The 19,739-nt window shown below is 53.9% G+C and overlaps 1 protein-coding gene across 5 annotated transcripts in view; it reads right to left on the bottom strand.

Annotated features, from left to right (window-relative positions):
- Positions 1 to 11,888, bottom strand: part of ADGRG1 (adhesion G protein-coupled receptor G1) — a 38,956-nt gene extending 27,068 nt beyond the window's left edge. The window contains exons 1-2 of one of the 5 annotated variants that reach the window (XM_032486406.1): positions 5,339 to 5,476; positions 4,946 to 5,195 (exon numbers count right to left, since the gene is read on the bottom strand). The gene's annotated coding sequence lies outside the window, so the exon portion shown is untranslated. Of the gene's footprint in view, positions 1 to 4,945; positions 5,267 to 5,338; positions 5,478 to 11,813 lie in introns of those variants that run through there. The other 4 variants (XM_014555107.2, XM_032486407.1, XM_032486408.1 and 1 more) reach the window with 4 other exon arrangements.
- Between the last annotated feature and the right edge of the window lie 7,851 nt (positions 11,889 to 19,739).

Below are 19,739 nucleotides of genomic sequence, written 5' to 3'. Positions count from 1 at the left end.
CAGCTCAAACCCAGGTCTCCCCTGCAGGCCTGGGATAGTGGTCAAGTCAGGTCATGGGTCTCAGGAAGAAAGGGGGACCCCCATTCATGGATGACTCCTTAGGTCAGCAGATTGAGACCCCATTGGATGGGCATGTTCAAGAGGGCAGACTCTCTGAGAGCTGGTGCCTTACCCAGTGACACCATGGGAGGACAGGGCTGATGCTTGGGATAAACTCCCTGCTGCTCCCTCAGAGAAGGGCTTGGCGGTGGCCCAGAATAGTGGCAATGACAACATTGCTTATGGTGTGCCAGGCGTTATACCCAGTGCTTAAGAGTTATGACTCAACCTTCTCAAGACTATCCTCCTTTTAAAGATGATGAAAACAAGGCACAGAGAGGCTAATGCACCTGTCCAAGTTCACACAGCTGATGGAGCTGGTACAGAACTAGGCAGCCGCAGACCTACCCACCTTGTGTTGCCTCTCCCTGGGGACAGCTGAGCTGGGCGATGGAGGGGCAAAGGACCAGGACAGCTGGAGAGGGGGGTCTACTGCTTATGGGCCACTGCAGCATGGGGCTGTCTCAGATAATCCCACAGGGTCTCATGTAGATATGAGAGACTCAAGTATCTTTATGCCCATTTTACAGCCAAGGTAATGAGACTTAGAGAAATTAAGCCACCTGCTCAAGTTCACTTTTCAAGGATTTGAACTTAGTTCTACCTGAACTGCCCTGTGACCAAACCTGAAACAAAACCTTCAGCTGAGGCTTAGGAAGGACCTGTCCAAGCTGAACTTTGTGCTAAGTACACAGTTTGCAGCCATTTTCCCCAAATTCCAGTAACAGCCCTGCCAAGGGGTGGTAGTGTCATCTCTGCGTAGAGGTGAAGACACTGAGGTCTACAGAGGTCGTGACCTTGGATAGCAGGATACGAGCCTCTGAAGCCCTCTGCTTTCCCCTGTGGGCCTAGAGAGACAAGGTTAGGGCTTCTGGGAGCAGGAAGGCACAGGCCTGAGGTTGGGAGGGAGAGCAGAGATGGCAGAGGTGGCTCTGGTCTGCCACTGTTGCTCGTTTGGAGACAGTTTAAGTGGCCCTGAGCTCAGGGAGCCAGGCTGGAGCCACTAGCCATATAACCACCAGTCTTTCAGGGGACCGGAGCAGGACTGGCTACTGGACAGAGAGGCCCCCACCCCCAAGCCGTCTCCCTCTAATGCAGAGGCCTGTCCACTGGTGCCTGAAAGCTCTGCCAGTTCATCCAGGGCTCAGCTTTTATCTCTGCCTGCCTGGAACCGTCAAGTGCACCACAAACCGCCAGAACCTGAGCCAGCGCCAGCCTGGGAGCCTGATGCCCACCACACTGGCCTCCGCGACAAAGCACAAGTCAGGCTGGGGATAGGGGGTGGGTCCTCCTGGTGCCCAGGTGCTCTGGCTCTCCTGGGGCAGGGAGGCAGGAAGAAGACTCTTCAAATTATTACACATTATCTCCAGGCCTAATTTTCCCCTTCTGCCCAAGGGGGAGATCATAATAATAAAGACTGACATATGGGTGAGGTGCTGTTGTACACACTTTCACTCCATTAAGGCTCACAACAGTCCCCTGAAGTACAGACATCATTATCCACTTTTTCTAGGTGAGGAAAATGAGGCCCAGATGCCCAAGTTCACAAAACCAGAGACTAACAAAGCCAGGATTCTCCCCAGGCAATCAGCCTTCCTATCTCGGAGGGTCCTGTCGCCCCAGAGAAGCATGGGCTTGGCAATGGCAGGGATGGGGTTCGAGACAAGGCCACATGTCCTCTGGTCCCCAGCACAGAATCTGGCCTGGCCAAGAGGCCCCCTCCCCAGTGAGGGGGCAGGAGAGCACCGTGGATAAGAGCCCAGACTCTGGAGCCCCCACGATGAGCAGTCACTCCTGTGTAAGCCTCCAGTGCCTCAGTGTCCTCTGTCTCTAAAGTGCACATCAGGAGCTCGTGCCTCACAGGCATAAAGGTGCTTGTAAAGCACTAAGCACGGGGCCTGGCAGAGGCTGAGGGCCGGAAGGTTCAGGATTGTTCTAGCCCAGCTGACCCACCAGGAAACCAGGGAGAGTTTGAATCTTGAGGGGCCTGTAGGGATGTCTCAGCCCACTTGTGTCCAGGCAGGCACCCACAAGGGCTCAGAAAGCATGTGTCCCAAGCTCCTCCCCAGAGCAGCCCTGGCCTGACCCTGTATCTGCAGGGCTCCCAGGGGGCCTCAAGGAACTCCTGCTGGGACGTGAGGACAGACCAGTGGAGGGCAAGCCTGGGGAGGCTAAGGCACAGCCAGAAACCAGCCCCCACCCCATTTAAAAGGCCCCTCTGTGCCAGTCCTGCCCTGCCCCCACCTGCCATCTGCCTGGTCCCTGGGGTCCTGGTCCCCCCCGCTGCTGGGTTTGCTCACGTGATGCCCCATCTGCTGTGAGTCAGAAGGCAGATTGAGGGCCAGTCTTGGTTGGCGTTAGGGTTGCTGAGCCTCCTCTGGTTCTTGGTAGGGCGGCGGCACTGAGAATTGGGGCTGTGTTGTCACATTACCCCCATCCTCTCACCATCCCTGACCCAACTCTTCACTGCATCCCTGACATGGGTGTGGCCCCTACCACTCATGACTCACAGGCAGCTCTTACTGAAGATGAAGTGACCTGAGGTCCAGCTCAGCTGGAGCATAGTCCATGTGGCCCACTTGAGGCCACATGGAGGGCTGTCCCTGCCCTCCCCCTCCCATCTCTGTCATGCTGGGCCCTGCTAGGAAGGCCACCCCACAACGCACAGACCTGGCCACAGCTCTGCCTTCTCTTTTACCGTCTTTCTCCTGGGCTGAGTGGCCAACCCTTCCACCTCTGTCTTCACAGCCATGAAGCTGTCCTCCAAGCAGGAGCCTGGAGCCCCCTGAGCCCAGGCCTAGGGCAGCCAGGCCAGCCCTGCCTCACAACCCTGCCCTCCCCATCCAGCTGCAGTGGCAGCCTGGGCACCCAGACCCCAACCCCAACCCCACCCCAACCCTCTGGCTGCAGTACTACCCAAGACTTCCCATCACCCCTTCCCCTGAGAGCAGATTGGGACCTGCTGGCCTGGCATTCAGGCCACAAAAATGACCCTTGCCAGATCTCCAGTGCCATCACTGCCCCACCCCCCCACCCCTGTTCTCATCATTCCCAAAACTTTTCCCACGTAGTGTCCTCTGCCAGGAATGCTACCTTCCCCCACCCCAATCTCCATACACGCAAGCCAAACCCGCCTCCCCTCACCACCAGCCTCCATGGCCAGCCTCTATGCCCTCTGCAGAGCCTCTGGGTCCTCCCAGTGGGAGAGTTCTCTCCTCCTCTTCTAGCAAGCTTATCTCACTCCCCAGCCTCAGATCCTAACTGTCTTGTTTGTTTGTGTCCCTGACCAGTTGAGGATGTCCCAGCCATGCTGACTGGGCCCTGCCCAGTGGCCCAGGGAACAGAAGTGGCAACAACAGTGCAGGCTGCCTAGCCTCCCCATCCCAGACCACACCTGGAGTGGTGTCCTTCATGACCTAACACTCTCAGAGCCGAGCCCCAGGACCACGGGAGGCAGGACAGCTATGATCACCCCCATATGCCCACTTAGTACGGGGGCCCAGAGGGAGAGGCAAGGCAAGGTGGACATGATGATGCTATGACTGAGGTCCCTGGGGCCCCTGCAGCAAAGGGGGGTCAGGTCTGGCCCCAAGAGCTAGTCCCATCCCTGGACATGGGCAGTGAAGACCCCATGGGACCCCCGGCAGCCAGCAGTTCTCACTGACTGGAGACGCTTCTTCCTGCTCAGTCTCCAACCCCAAGGAGTCAGTCCTGAGGAAATCCGCGGCAGTGGGCAGGGCCTTGGTTCTGGGTCTGGACCACCCATGAGTTCTAAAACACCTTATTTGTCTCATTCGCTGCCATGTCCACCATCCCTAGAACAGTACCAGGCACACTATAGGTGCTGGATAATTATTTATAAGAATAATGTATTTGGCCCTCTATAGCCACAGAGGCTATTCCTCCCCACGCTACCTAGCTGAGGGCAGAGCAGTTCCAGGCAGGGTGGGAGTGGGGTAGGTAGAGGGGGGCCCTGCCTCAGTTCATGCTCCCCAACCCTCTCAGTCAAAAAAAAAACACCAGCCTCCTCCCATGGGGCCATGGGAGACCCCAACTCAGTCCCACAGGAAGGAGGCTGGTTGGGGAGGCAGGGAGGACAAGAACCAGCAGTTGCCCCAGGTGGGAACTGGCGGTGGGGAGGCCCTATCTGTGCCAGGCAGATGGGGGCCCGGGGTCTGGCAGTTGGCAAGCAGCGAGTCCTCAGCCTCTGCTTCCCCATCTACTGCCACTGGTTCCCAGGGTGTTCTCTCTAATCCCAGGTCCTCCATGCTCAGACCCTACTTCCAGGACCATCTCCTCCCAAAGGTGGCCTGGGTGATGAAGAGCCAGACTGTCCCCAGCTCACTGGGAGCCCTGAACGCAGCCCCCAGGTAGCTGCAGGTGAGGGCTGCAAGAGCCCTGTGCCTAGTCCCCTGCGGCGCCCTCTCCTCCCTGGGGCCAGATCCTGGCTTTCTATCCCCAGACTTGTTCTGTGGCCTTGGGGATAAGCCCCCTGCCTCTCACAACTTTGGTTCTCCTATCTGTACATGGGAGCAGGAGAGGATGGTTATCTCACTACCCAGAGAGCAGACCCCAGTTTGCTGGGCCCAGTGACTCTATGACTCTGAGCCTCAGTTTCCCTGGCTAGTGGCTCTGACAAGTTTCATCCTCTGGGGCCCCATCCCCTTCCCAGGCATCTCCCTGTCCATCCACCCCCAACTCTAGAGACCCCGCACAGCACTGCTCATGTGGGCTAGCTCCGAACCAGTTACCAAGACTTCAGTTCTCCGGTCTACCACCGCCCCACCCTCTGCCGCACACACCCCCATCCCTCCTCCCTCCTGCTCTCATGCCCTCCATCTGGTACCTGGTGACAGTTAGAAGGTCCCGCATGGGGCCAGGCAGCTGAATTGCCTTTCAAGATCCACCGCCGAGGCTTAACCTGCCAGCTGTGGTCCCACTGCTGAGAGAGCGCCTGTGGTGTGGAGGCTCCCAGCCCCTCTCCTGCAGCAGGGCAAGGCAGGCAGCCAGTGTGGAGCCGGGGGAGGTGCCTGAGTGTGTTTTGGTGGGGGGGACACCCCCCTCTGCCCCAGCTGGGCTCCTCCCTCCTCCTAGCTCTGCTGGGGATGACGGGACCATACGTGAGTCACGGATTTCTCAGAGGGAGGCTGGGAGGGGGCAGGGCTGAGAGAGCTGAGGCAGGGATACTGGGGGGGATGCCCATGACTCAGCGCTGGGCAAGGGGGCACTTCAGCCTCACCACACATCCAGGCAGACAGGTGCCAAGCTTCATGGATGGATCCTGGTTGGAGATATCTCTGCCTCCTCGCCTTCCATCTGGCGCTTCCCTAGAGCTGTTCTCCCCAAAGTTCCCGAGAGAGGCCAGGGTTGCTATGGCAACAGGCCGCCCAGATGCTGCCCCCACCCCCCAGACCCAGGCGACAACTGCCCCTTCCTGAAGGAAAGTCCAGCCTCCTTGGCAGCAGGCAGGAGTCGGCGCTGACAGGCAGAGCGGAAGGCAAGCTGGGGAAGGGAGGTGTCAAGCAGCCTGGCATGTGGCCAGCCAGGCCATGCACTACTGGCCACCTGACCTTGACTCCTCCCTGAGCCTCATTTAGTCCTCCCAGCAAAGGGACTCATCTCAATGCTCCCCAAGCACTCATGGTTTCAACATTCCAAGACTCAAGTTCTGGATTCTGAGACCCCCTACGGGTGTCTGGAAATGACCTGCCAGTCCAAACCTAGCAGACGTGTGACCTTCTGCCAAAGGGGAAACTGAGGCCCAGGTAAGAAGCCACTGCTGGTGGTTCCAAAAGCTCAAAAAGAGAAATTTTGAAATAGGCTGACGCCCCTACCCCATTTTCTGGCCACTGGTGTCTATCAGCAGTCCCCTCCCACTGCTAAGGTTCATGGCCACCTTGAGAGTCAGGAAGCTTCAGATGGCCCAACAGCCTGCCCTGTGGGGTGGGGACTCCCCATCCTCCCTCCAATGTGAACAAATGATTCCCAAATCACAGATGCTATAAGGATTTCACAACCTAATGAGGGTAAGTGATGTCGGCAATAATAACAACAGTAATAATAATAATGATTACATTTACTGATCATTTACTACATTCCAGACTCTTCCCTGGTGCCATTGCTGTTGCACCACAGGAAAACGTGTTGCTCAGAACAGTGCCTGGCACTTAATATGCTTTCAGTCAACATTTGCAGTGAATGTGGTGATAAAGAAGAAAGAGAAATGAAGCCCAGAAAAGAGAATTAACTTGCCCAAGGTCACACAGCTGGGAAGGGGCAGAGTTGGGACAGGAGCCCAGGTGGTCTGGCTCCACAGCTGGCTCTCCTAACCATTCATGAATCCAGCCTTCCCAGGCCTCTGGAGATGGTTCTGGACACAGTGGATGCTCAGGGCACTGAGGTCTGTTCTCTCTCACAGGGATCTGCATTCTAGAATAGTGGCATGGAAAAGTCACCTAATACAGCATCAATGGAAGCTCTTTAAGGCAGCCTAGGAGGCGAGGGGTCACTGCAAGTGAAGTCCACCCCTCACCTGCCTGCATAAATCAAGCTTCAGGGAGGAGGAAGGTCAATAAAGCTATACACTGGGGTGCAGGGAGGCCCCCCAGGCCAGAGCTTTCTCCAGGCAGTCAGCCTGCCATCCAGACTGTGGCCAGTGCCTGGAGCAGGTGGGCTCTGTGGCCACTGGGTCCATGTCTAGTCCACTGCTCCCTCCCAGGGTCACAGGGGTTATTACCTCATTGATGGGGCAGGAGGGGCTGGCCCATGCTAGAGGCCAAGAAACGAGAGAGCAGAAGTAAGCTTTCCAAAAAAGGATGGGGAGTCCCTTACATGCCATGTCTTTGGGAAAGCTGCCACCTCCAAGCCTCGGTTTCCCCAAGGTCTGTCCTTCAGGGCAAGGCCAGCTGGTCACTGGGGCAGCCTCAGCTGTTCCCCAGGGTCCAGGCCAGCTGGACAGCAGTCACTCACCTGACACACACACCACAGAGGGTGCTGGCCAGCAAGGCACGGGTGGAGGGTCGGCAGCACCACTCTCTCTGCAGTTGGCAGGGGCTCTCCGGGCTGGATGTCCGAGCAAGGAACGCAGAAGCCCAGAACCAGCTGCCACTCTGGCCACATACGAAAGGCCTATGGGGTGGCCCAGCCAGGGCAGGAGGTGGCCCGCCAAGCTCTGCCTGCACTCTCATCAGGTTTCTCAGAGACCTACTATGTGCTGGGCACTGAGCCAGGTGCCAGGGGGTGGAGAGATCAGCCCGGCTCACATCATGGTGACCCTGGGGAGTCAGTTATTGGCACCATAAAGCCCCCAGAGGGCTCTGGGAGTCAGAGGAGAGAAACCAAATAAATTATTATTAGTCACAACACTACCTATTGTTAGTACCAACAGGACTGATTATAGCAGCTGAGTCCATAGGGTTCACTGTGTAAGACGCTCTGCTCTATGTGGGTCCTTCATATTTCATCCTCTCGAACCCGTGTCCCACTCGCATGTCAGAGACATGAAGTAGCTCAGCCAAGGCCATACAGCTGGTCTGTGGCTGGGCCTCCAGACGTGTGCTGCAAAGGAGACAGAGATGGGGCCACAAGGGAGGTGAGAGGGCACGTAGTTCCCAGGACACGAGGGAAGACGGGACATCCATGGTACACACAGTGACAGAGGCTTGGGCGAGTGCAAGGACACACTGGGGCTTCTTCCCAGAGGCCTCACCCTTCTCCATCTCTAACCCTTCACCAGGGCAGCCTTGCAAACAGTGAAGAGCTGTGCCCACCTGCGGGAAGAGTCACGGGCAAACACTGCCTGCATGGTGGTGGGTTTTTATTGACAAGAACAGTTCAGGTCCAGGTTTCTCCCCTTGCAAGCTGAGTGGCCTCATAAATCATCGAGCACCATGCCTGGCACACAGTAGGTGCTCAACAAATGTTGGCCAACATCAGATACCAAAGGCCCAGCACTCAACAGTTTATAAAGGCCTTTCATGTCCATTGTCTCTATAAACAGTGATGATTGTTCCTATTTAACAGAGATGGAAACTGAGGCTCAGAGCACTTTTCCAAAGCCTCTCAGCACATCAGTAGCAGAGCCAGGACTCGAATCCAAGTCCTGTGACCTGGCCCACATGTTTTGTGGCCCGTGCTCCACGCCACCTCCCTGTTCATTCCCGTGGGAAAGCCTCCTGGCCAAAGGAGTGGGGGCGGCTGCAGTCCCATGATAACGCCAACTCCCGTCACAGCCACCCCAGCGCCTGGGGGGATGGCATTGCCCATGTGACTCAGCCGCCCTCACAAAGGGAACTGTGTGCCTTAGGCCTGCTTCTCTCACCCACCACCCATCCCCCAGCTGGAGAAGGAGCAGGGAGCCTTACAAACCCAAGACACAGGGATAGCTAGAGACACCATCAGCCATTAAAATGGGACAAGTCTCATGGAGATTCAAGCCCAGGCTTGGGTGCAAGAGGCTGATGCCAGCTCCAGTTAAGAAATGAAAGGCCAGGCCAGCAGAAGGCAGAGACCGCCCAGGTCCAAGCTGGTTTTCTGAGGCCTTATTTGGTACTCCAAGGACAGACTTAACACCCTTGGACTCCCTCGGGGGTGGAGCCCAGGCAGGTGCCCTGCCCACATTTACCTGCATCAGGTTTCAAAAGCACTGGGGCTTATGGTCTGGAAAAAGACACCCCCGGATACCAGCCCAGCTCCTGTGTCCACACCTATCTCCATCACTGACCTCTTTCCACTCTGACCCCCTGAAGGCTTCAGACTCAGAGCATATGTGCCACTATTGAGCTCTTATTGTGTACTCAACTTGAATTTTCTCCCACAGTCCTATAGAAGATTTGCTTTCTCCATTTGCTGAAGGAATAGACTGAGGCTCAGAGAGGGAGGGGGCCCAGCCCAAGGTCACACAGGATCTGACTTCAAGGCTTGCTTCCTCTCCCAATACCCCCTTCCCAGTTCCAGTGGCATCTTTACCACATGTCAACAAGAAGTGTCCTTGGGCCTGCCCCAGACAGGCAGGCACGCAGACAGACATCCCCCACCCTCCACGGTCACCATGCTCCCACCCAGGAACACAACAGAGGTCCTCAGACAAAGTTCAGGCTGGCTGGGCCTCCAAGGGCCATTCCTGCTGACCTCCCCAGAAGGCAGACACGCCTGGGTGCCCAGCTACCCGAGATAGGAGGTAGACAGGGCAGCCGCCCCCTCTCCTTAGGCATGACAGAATGTCTGATCTCAGCCCAGCCCCCCAAGTACACTTGGCAGGAGGGTTGGATCCAGCTAGAACAGGCCCGGAAGGTCATTCTGGCCACATTCTTGCCTTCCAGCCTTCAGAAGCCTCTGAGCCCAGGGCAAAGGCAGGCCCACCACAGACAAGCTACAAGGCCTCTCCACAACCCCACTGCCATGTTGCCCGCCTGGGCCACTCTTGCTGTGGGGAAGCAGGTGCAGGGCTGGAAACCCAGAGGCCTAATTTCTTCAGGTGAGACCCTAGCCATCTGTAAGTACCAGGCGTCCCTTTGCAGCTCAAGGGATTGGAGCCGGTAGGCTGGGTGGTGCCTCACCACTCAGCCTTGGAAGCCAGAAATGCAGCCCTTCCTGGCGGCGTGATATCTGGGAGAACCCTGAGTGATTTGATCAGAGGCAGCCTTGCCTGGGGAAGACCCAGTGATTGGGAGGCTTCAAACTGCCCCTCAACTCACCTAGACTCCTCCCAGCATTGCCCCCAAAGTCTTCCAAACAGCACAGCATGGGTCCTGGCATCAAACTATCCAGACCTGAGCTTCTGAGCCTCAGTGTCTGCAGGTGTAAAACGGGGACACACAGGCTCATCTGTAGCCAGGGCCTCTGAGTAGGGCAGTAACAGGTGCTGTCACTACCCCAGGCTCTCTTTCAATGCAAATTACCCCCCTTCGGGGAACAGAAGAGGCTTCTGCCTTCTCTATAGGAGTCTCCCTTCCTGAACAAGAGGGCCCAGACAGGCCATCCCAGCTGCTGCTGATGTCTCCATGGTTGTACCCCTTCTGTCAGCAGCGCCCCCAGCCCTGGTCTGTGAAGTTTGGGTGTCAGCTGCTCCAATGCACAAGACTTGGGCCAGGTGGCTCTGGTCAAGGGTGAGGATCGTCACTCCCATGCCAAGGGAGGCAAATGAGGCCCTGAGAGGTTGAGTGACTACCCACAAATTGGCACAGCAGTGGGCAAAGAGAGCAGGATTCACTTTGTCTTGGGGTGACAATGTGCCATCTCACTTGACTGCCACAGGCTCCCCAGGGCCCAGTCTCTCAACCTTGACCTCCCCACGCACCCCACTGCCACATCGCCTCGCCTCCATACACACACCTACTGAAGCCCAACAGAGAACAATGCGAAGGTGTTGCTGCAGGAGACCCACCTGAGGAGTCCTAAGAGGGTGCCTCAGTGTCCTTCCCTGGAAACCAGGGCTGCCGTCACTTCTCTTTTGGTAAAATGGTCAGGTGCACTTTGTGGAAAGACCAGCCTCACCCCAGGAGATGCCCCCAGTGCTTCCCAGAAGCACTGCTTTCCAAACTGTGCCTCTGCCCAGGGACCCCCCCCCGGGGGGGGCCTCCTCGTAAGTGCTAGGGCACAGATGGCTCAGGAGGTGTAATGGGGTGAGGATGACAGACACTCATTAGTAGGGGCGGCCTAATTAACAGAGGGAACATGAGGGGCCCATTTGACCACCCACACACCCCAGGGAGCCGAGTTGGTCGGCAAAGAGCTGGCCAGATGCCAGGCCCCCTCCCAGCTCCAGCCCCCAGCCTCTGTCGATACCGTGTAGGGCCAGGAGACTAAGCGTGTGTGGGTGGAGGTGAAGCTGGAAGACTCCAGCTCCCTGCTTTGTTCTCAAACCTGTTTCTGCCCACCTCCCTCGAGGCAGACAGCAAAACAGCCCAGAGAAGGAAAGCCTGATCGGAGGTCCCACAAGAGGCACTGGCAGGGCTGGCCCTTTCCTCCACGATGGCTCCCTGACCCTGCTGTGTCCTGGGCCACCATTTCGGGGTCTCACCACAGAGGCCTGGCCCAGGGCAGGCAAGCGACCATTCGGGGAACAGTTTGACTTTCACCTCCTGCCTCTGGCAGCCAGGGGTTGGCAGGGGGGAGGGCTGCACTGCTGGGTAGGGGGGCTGGGGAGAGGCGGAAGGACCCTGTCCTGGCCAGAGGGACAGGCATATACCCCCAGGCTTGGGCCCTGTCCCCACTCACCTGGAGAGACTGCCCTCATCCTCATCAAAAGTTAAACAACCTGAGCCAACCAACTCCTAAACCAGTTTCCCATGGGATCCCTGGAAACAGGCTCTAGGCACCGGGAGAGGAAGCCAGCAGAGACACTGGCTGCAGGCCTCCTGCCTCCCCATCTAAACACCCAGGTTTGCAGGCTCCCCTTGGCCCCCAGCCCTCCAGTCTCTTCATCTGAGCACAGGGAATACACCTCACACCCTGCTGGCTTCCCTGTGCCAAGATGGCCACCACATAAGCACAGCCAGCCCACACTCAGAGTGGCCGGGGGTAAACCCAGGATAGCCAGAGCCTCCTGATTTGGATCAGCCCAAAACCCTGAGCAGGCCAAGGGCCAGGCCTCATACATGCCTTCAGGCAAGGAACTAGACCTGGGGGTCGGCCAAGGTCAAGTGGGCCAGGCTGGGAGCCACACTCTCCCACCTTTCCCACCCCGTCCCCCACCCCGAACAGCAGATTCTTACCTCAGGTCTGGGCAGGCCCCTGGCTGGACTCTGCCTAGGCTGCCTCCTCCCCTTTCACCTCCTCCAGGGATCACAGGCACCCAGCCTGAGCTTGTCTGGGCAGGAGGCCCCAGGTGTGGCTCCGCCTGCCTGTCCTGCCCCATTTCCGGCTGGCCCCATGGCTGTGCTGCCGCCTCCCTCTCTCATTCCTGAGTTTCCCTGCAGGGGCTGACCTGATCCCTTGGGTGCTGAGTGTCCCCCCCACCTCACCTCAGCCCTTAATGGGCTTTCAGCACCTCTACACAGGGACAGTGGGCGGCTGGCCCAACCACGGACCCTGGATGAGCTGGGGGAGTCGCTGAATGTCTCTGAGCCTCAGCGCCCCCCTCCCCAGGGCTGTTGGGAGTTGCTGCCCCGAACCCCATGCATAATTACCAATTCTGCGAGTGAGCGCTGCCTCCTCTCTGAGCTCATGCCCCACCTAAAGCCTGGGTCCAGATTCACCTGCTTGTAATAAAAACAAGCCAAGAGCCAGCAGCTGGCTGGAGGCAAAAGGCGAAGTCGGGGTGCAGGGGAATGGGACGAACATGGGCCCCACTCTCAGAACATCCAGCCTCCTGTAAGACATAAAAGGGGAGCTGACACAGACAAAGCGTTGGGGCAGGGATAGGAGCTTCCTCCTAGGAAGGGATTAGGGGCCGCTGCCCCAGGTATCCTGGGGGTACAGAGGAGAGTGGTCCAGTCAGGCTCTGCTTCACCTGCGAGGCCCCCACGGAGGCTCGGGGCACAAACATCCCAGCCTCCTCCTGGACCACTCTCCCCCAACCCTGCCTTCATGGCCCCTGGGCCACACTTCAGACCTCACCTGAAACCAGCCGTTCTCCGGGGGAGCCTTTCAGAGTTCTCACACTAGGCATCCACTCCCTCAGGTGGCTCTGGTTCCCACTCCCACCCCCAATATCCACAATATTGAGAACTGGGCTACCACCTCCTCCAAGAAGCCATCCAGACAGTTGTTGATTCATTTGACAAAGTCTGTGTGAGGAGCCGCTGTGGGCCAGCCCCAAGCGAGGCACTGAGTGTACAGACATGTGCCTTGGGAGCCTTCCCTCATTTCCTCATTGGACTGTGTCTCCCATGGCCCTCTGGGGTCCCCCTCACCTGGGGCCCATCTCCCAGTGTCAGAATCATTTCTTTCCTTGTCTGTGTGTCCTGCCAGATCACCAAACACAAGTCCCAGCAGAGGGACTGGTGTAGGAAAATTCTGGGTGACCAGTGGGTGAAGGAGAAAAAGTAGGGATGAGAAATAGATGATGGATGGATGGAAGGCTAGACAGGTGGACAGATTCAGTCATGCATTTAGGGCCTACTGTGTACCAGGCACTCACCTAGGCACTGGGGACACAGCAGTGAACAGAACACAAAAATCTCTGCCTTCTTAGAGCTGGAGGAGACACATAATAAATCAATAAGTATATAAATAGGAAATACATCCAGTGGTAAGAACTATGGGGCAAAATAAAACAAAGGGAGGGGAAAGAGAATGATGGAGGAGGGAGGGTTGGCTTAGATTTTCTCTGAGAAGGTTGACACTTGACACAGTCTAAATGTGATAAGGGAGGTAGACTTTATGATGTCTGGAGAGCATTCTGTGTAGCAAGAACAGCACACACAAAGGCCCTGTGGTAGGTGGCTGCTTGGTGTGTTTAAGGAACAGCCCAGCATGGCTGAATGAAGGAATCGAGGTAGAGATGAGCCCAGGGAGAAGAAGGAAGGATGGATGGACAGATGGACACATGGGAACAAGGGTGGATTCAGGTCTGGTGAAGTGTTGGAGAGCTCCAGTCCCCTGCAGGAGGATCTAACTGTTGGCCACAGCTCAGATCCATTCCTGGAGGCTAGCCCAGACCTCACTGGGGTTCCCAGCCCCAGATTACCTCCCTCTCTTCACCTGGGGAAATTTCCAACTGCCGATAAGACCTCTGCTCTGACCATGGGCATACGAGCCTGCTCTGCTCAGCAAGATGCTTTGCCACAGATAAAGGGATACCAGGAGAGGTGGGGTGTTGGAGAGAAACCAGCCTTCAGAAAGACAGCCTGACCCCTAAAACCCCAGAGTTTCCCCAGGGCCCTGAGATCTATACCCATGGCCCCAGAGATGCCACCCGTCCCAATAAGGACACCAGGGGAGTCCCAGTGACTTCCTGTATACTCGTCAGTGACTCCCCCACTCCTGACACCCACTCTAACCTCCCCACCACTACTCTGCCTTCAGGGCCCTGGCTTGTGATGTAATCACCAAGCTCTGTCAGGTGAGCAGGAGCGGCTGGGGTTGCAGCTCTGGGCTGGGTGCACTTGGAGGACGTTGCTTAACCTCTCTCTGCGCCTTGGGCCATCTATGAAAGGAAAACAGGCCTTCGCCCTGCTTGCCTTCCAGAGGCAAAGATAGGAGAATGGATAGGGTCTGGAAAGTGCCCTGACAGAGCAGCTGTCTGAGGAGCACTTGTGGGGCTGGGAGCTTGGTCTCAAGGATCCCCATCTAGGACCTGTGGATTATCCCATCAACTCCTTGCTATACCCTGTGAGGTAGGAGCCACTTTTTAATGTGGGTTTTACAGATAAAGGCGGGGTTGGGATGGGGCGAGTGTTAAGTGACACATCTGAGGACATACCCAGGCAGTCGGATCCAGAACTGGGCCCTTTATCTGATCCTGGGTAACCTCACTCTCCCTCTGCTCATCTGCACCCCCACTCAGTGGGGATCCTTAGGAAATACAGACCCCTTCCTTGTCAGGGTAAGGGGGAAGTGTGGAGGGGCATGAAGGGCCACTAGTTGTGACATCTCATGCTCTAGCAGGACCTCAGTCTCAGTCTCCAAGCTCCTTCTGAGAGCTAGTGCTATCCACAAAGTCAGGAAGTGAGCTCCCCATCTCCAGGGGAAACCAAGGTCATGCTCAGCTGGAGTGTTACAGAAAAGATACTTGTCACATCTGTGGGGAGGACTCAGAGTTCTCTAAAATCATTTTCTACTTACAGGTTATTCATGTGGGCCATTTTTTACTAATTCACATATGTGTTCACTAAACTGATAACTGCAGAGTAATTCCTTGGTGCCAAGACCTTCCTTACATTTTCAAAAATAAAATGCCAACAGGGCAGGCAGCAGAGCTGTGACTGGGGATGGGGCTCCAGAGCAGACTGGGTAGGGCATCCCAGCTCCACTTCCCAGTCAATTTGCCTCCCTTCACCTTGGTTTGCTTATCTACAAAATGGGGGTGATGGCAGCATCAATCTATGAAGTTGTCATGAAAATTAAATGAGAAAATGCTAAGTGCTTCCAACAGTGGCTGGCACGTGGTCAGGGCTCAGTCAATGTTCGCCACATCCAAATGCAGAGGGGAGTTCAAGTTACTTACTCTATAAGGCCCTTTCCTGTCTTCAGTGTTGCCTCTGTATTGAAAGGCACTGGGCTCTTCCTCCTTTTTGGTCACATCTAGAAGTAGGTGACCTCCATGGCCAGATGTGGGTTTACAAGCCCACGGCCCTCCCTGTGCTGGGATGGGTAGAGAGGTAGCCAAGGGCATTATCCTGCTTCCCATGAGGAGTTCATGCTCCACCATCTGCATCCTTGGTCACATACCCTCTAGGTTCCATCTGTACCCAGTCACCATCTACACTGTCTGAGGATCAGGAGAACTGGTTCCAGTCCTGGGTCTGTCGCTCACAGGCTCTGTGGTGCTGAGCAGATCAGGGCCCTTCTCTGAGCTTCAGTGTTCCCATCTGTGAAATGGGAATGATATGAGAACCAATCCTGCAGTGTTTTCAAATTACATGAGGAGACTTGGGGCAGGGAACCACTCTGAAACCACTTTGCCAACCAAAAGGCTCATTTCACCATCCTAGCCACTCTGACGGGTTTTGTCCCCACTTTACAGATGAGACTGAGGGTGACCCAGAGAGAGCAAGTCACCCAAGCCCACATGAGTCAGCAGCATCAGGCTGCAACCCTGGCATTCCATGACACCGCAGGAGCTGTCCTTGTGCAGTCTCAGGGGGCCTCTCCAGGTTAAGTTGACTGAGTCCTACCAGGGTCAGGATGGGGCAACTGAGTCACGTCCTCCTGGGGCGTTTTCTGCCAGGCCTCCCCACGTCTCCGTCGAGTCTGCACTCACTGGGTAGCAACCAAACACAGGAAATGGGTACAAACCAGATGTCAAGACTGTGGGGGCAGGAGCTGTGGGCCTAGAATGGGGCAGCGCATGCCTGGCCTAGCTCTAGGCAAAGAACGGAAGGCGTCTCATCACAGCCCCAGCACAGCCCTGACCTGCCCATGGGTCTCTTACTGAGACCAGGCGTCCATCCTCTCTCCTGATATCCCCACCCCCATCTCTGCCCAGACAAATTCCACTCTGCCCCCCTTATGGCCGATTTCAAATGCCCTTCCTCCAAGAAGCCCTCTTGGAGTTTTCTCATCCTTCCCCACAGGAAGTCAGCCTCCGAACCTCTGCCAGGCAGGAGGAAATTTCCCCCTCCACTCCTCTTGAGTTCTTGTGGTTGGACTAATAATAAAACTAACACGAGATGGATTAATGGAGAAAAAGAAACAAATTTTTATTTGTGTGCAGTGAGGTCTGAGAAATGGGACCTAAGAAGTGGCAAAAGCAGGCAGTTTTAAACTTTTTAGAGAAATTTGTGAGGAATTGACAGGACAAAGAAACTTAGGTGTAGGTGCTTAATTAATGAAAAATCTAAACAGAGTTTAGGCCTGGGGTAATAAATTAAAGAACTAACAAGGTTTGTTCATCCAGGCCTCTGGACCCTGAATTCCCTATCTCTGGCGATAAGGATGTCCTTCCAGCTCCAGAGGCAAGAAGGGCACCTTTCACATGAGAGATTTGTTTCCTGCTTTCAGGCGGATGGAAAGGGGTCAGAGCTTTCTTCTTGCATCAGCTGCTTCTCAAGCACCTTTAGTCCAAAATAATCAATATGCCAGTGTGGCACATTTGGGGGCAGCCTGTCCCAAGCCCCAAAACCTCAAAAGTCCTATAGCACTTAACCTACAAGAATACTAACATCCAATTCTCTTGACACCTCTCTGTGCCAGGCCCTTTCCTTAAACTCTGCATGGATTGATTCATTTAATCCCCACAACAACCCTACAGAGGGGAGCTATTATTTCAGACAAGAAGACTGAGGCCCAAAGAGATTTGGTGACCTACCCCAGAGCATATCACCAATAAGTGGCAGAGCCAGGATTTGAACCCGTATCTGTGTTGGACCATGATTTGTATCTCTATGCAACTTCTTGGTAAAAGTATTTCATTCATTGATTCAACAAACATTTTCCAAGTGCCCACTAAGTGCCAGGCCTTATGCTAGGCTCTGTGGACATGAGACAGCCACCACCTCTGCTTTCATGGAGTTTATAGCTTGATGGGGTAAGGGATAAAAGAAAATCAATGAAATAATTAATAGAGTAATTTAATAAGTATGAAGAAAAATGATTACATATAATGGAAAGGCAATGAAGGCAGCAAACCAAAAAACATAAAGGCAGAGATGGCATGCAACAGGGACCTGCTTTAGTCAAGTAATCAGGGAAGGCTTCTTGTAACAAGGTCCTGATGGATGAGGAAGAGTCGGCCTTGGAAAGACTGGGCCTGAGGCACAGAGTACCAGGCAGAAAGAACAAAATGTGCAAAGGCTCAGAGTGGGGAATGAGCTCAGAGTGTTGGGGAAGCAGGCAGCTGGTAAGTGTGGCTGGAGCACAGGGGCAAGAGAAATGAGAGCAAAGAGCAGGGTTGTGAAGACAAGGAGGGAGGTGCAATCTTGGTCCCAGAGCAGTGGGAAACTGTTGGTGGATTTAAGCAGGGGAAGAGGGTATCAATTTTTTTGGGGGGGTGGGTTGTACAGAATTACTTTAATTGGTCAACTTAAATTAGAGTTTTTCTTTTTTTTTTTTAACATTGTTTTATTGAATTAGAGTCATTTTACAGTGTTGTGTCAAATTCCAATGTAGAGCACAATTTTTCAGTTATACATGAATATACATATATTTACTGTCACATTTTTTTTCACTGTGAGCTACCACAAGATCTTGTATATATTTCCCTATGCTATACAGTATAATTTTGTTTATCTATTCTACATATGCCTGTCAGTATCTACAAATTTTGAACTCCCAGTCTATCCCTTCCCACCCCTCTCCCCCTTGGCAACCACAAGTTTGCATTCTATGTCTATGAGTCTGTTTCTGTTTTGTATTTATTTTCTTTTTTTTTTAGATTCCACATATGAGCGATCTCATACAGTATTTTTCTTTCTCTTTCTGGCTTACTTCACTTAGAATGACATTCTCTAGGAACATCCATGTTGCTGCAAATGGCATTATGTTGTCATTTTTAAGGCTGAATAGTATTCCATTGTATAAATATACATCTTCTTTATCCAGTCAGAGGGTATCAATTTATATTTCAACAAGAGTAGCTAAAGGATTAGGCTCTGTCCTGACCAGGTCAAGGCTACTAATAGAGGTAACTAGGCACCAAGCAGGAACCCTGCAGAAGTTCCTCCAGGCAGAGAGCGGGGCGGCCTCCCATTTCCTGTAGGGGGGATACACTGACTCTGGTCCACCCAGGGTAGTTCGTTCCCACAGAGCTGGAAGGCAGTCTGTCTGTCTATCTACCCATCAGCCCTCTGCAGCCTGGGGTCCAGAACAGGCCTCTCCCATATCACACTAGTATCGAGAGCTAAGTTGTAACTTCTGGCTCTCTACAAATTGTTCGGACATAAATATTGATATTTTCATTTACATCAACAAGACAAAAGTGAAACAATGAAGACATGTTGGAACTTCACTTGTTCGTCGATGACATGAATGATTTTTTGCTGAATGGGATAATAGTCCTTGAATACTGGAATCCTTGCTGACTCAGATAATTGCTTTTGAATACATTGCTGAATGGGATAAGAGTTTTCCTTTGTTTTGTGCTGTTCATGATGTGATGACCACAGATGTGACACACTTGATTGAATGTGCCTTGTTAACATTTTCCCCACCACTTCCTTAAGTCTATCTAGATAGTCAGCAAAAAAATAAATCAAGGCCCAGTTTGTAGCATTTGCAGATCTCCATGGTGTAAACACTCCTGCCACAGCCAATTTCAAGATACAAGCATTGACTGTGGAATTGGAGAGAAGATGTGCTGTGGCTCACCATTCTATAGCATGTCTACTGTACCAGAGCAGTGGATGTCAATAACCACAAGAGCACAGATGATTCGTGCGCTAGTGCTCCCGTGCGTGACAAAGTACCTCCAACTGGGCAGCTTAAACAACTGAAATGTATTGTCTCACAGTTCTGGAAACTGGAAGTCTAAGATCAACATGTCAACAGGGCTGGTTCCTTCTGAGGGCTGTGACAGAGAATCTGTTCCATGCCTCTCTCCTAGTTTTTGGTGGTTTACTGGCCGTCTTTGGTGTTCCTTGGTTTGTAGAAGCATCACTCTAATCTCTTGCCTTAATCTTTATATGACATTCTCCCTGTGTCTGTGTCCAAGTGTCCCCCTTTTATAAGGACACCTGTCATATTGGGTTAGGGCCCACCCAAATGATCTCAGATAAACTTGATTCCCTCTCTAAAGATCCCCATCTCCAAATAAGGTCACAAATGGAAATACTGAGGGTTAGGACTCCAACGTATGAATGGATTGGTGGGTCACAATTCAACCTATATCAATAGATAATAACAAAATGTGACATCATAATTAGACAGTAGTCTATTTTGAGTATTTATTGCTATTTTTAATATAATTAAGTTTATGTTATTTAATTCCTAATAGTGGCTGTGTTTACCAACCAACAACCAGCTCTTGCAAGCCAGTACAAACAGGCTCCAACACACCAATGGCTCTTGCCTCCCCTCAGCCCTGTCCCAAACCCCAGCTG

The sequence above is a fragment of the Camelus ferus genome, chromosome 9 (assembly GCF_009834535.1).
Source record: "Camelus ferus isolate YT-003-E chromosome 9, BCGSAC_Cfer_1.0, whole genome shotgun sequence".
NCBI lineage: Eukaryota > Metazoa > Chordata > Mammalia > Artiodactyla > Camelidae > Camelus > Camelus ferus.
This window is presented reverse-complemented; position numbering and strand designations above follow the sequence as displayed.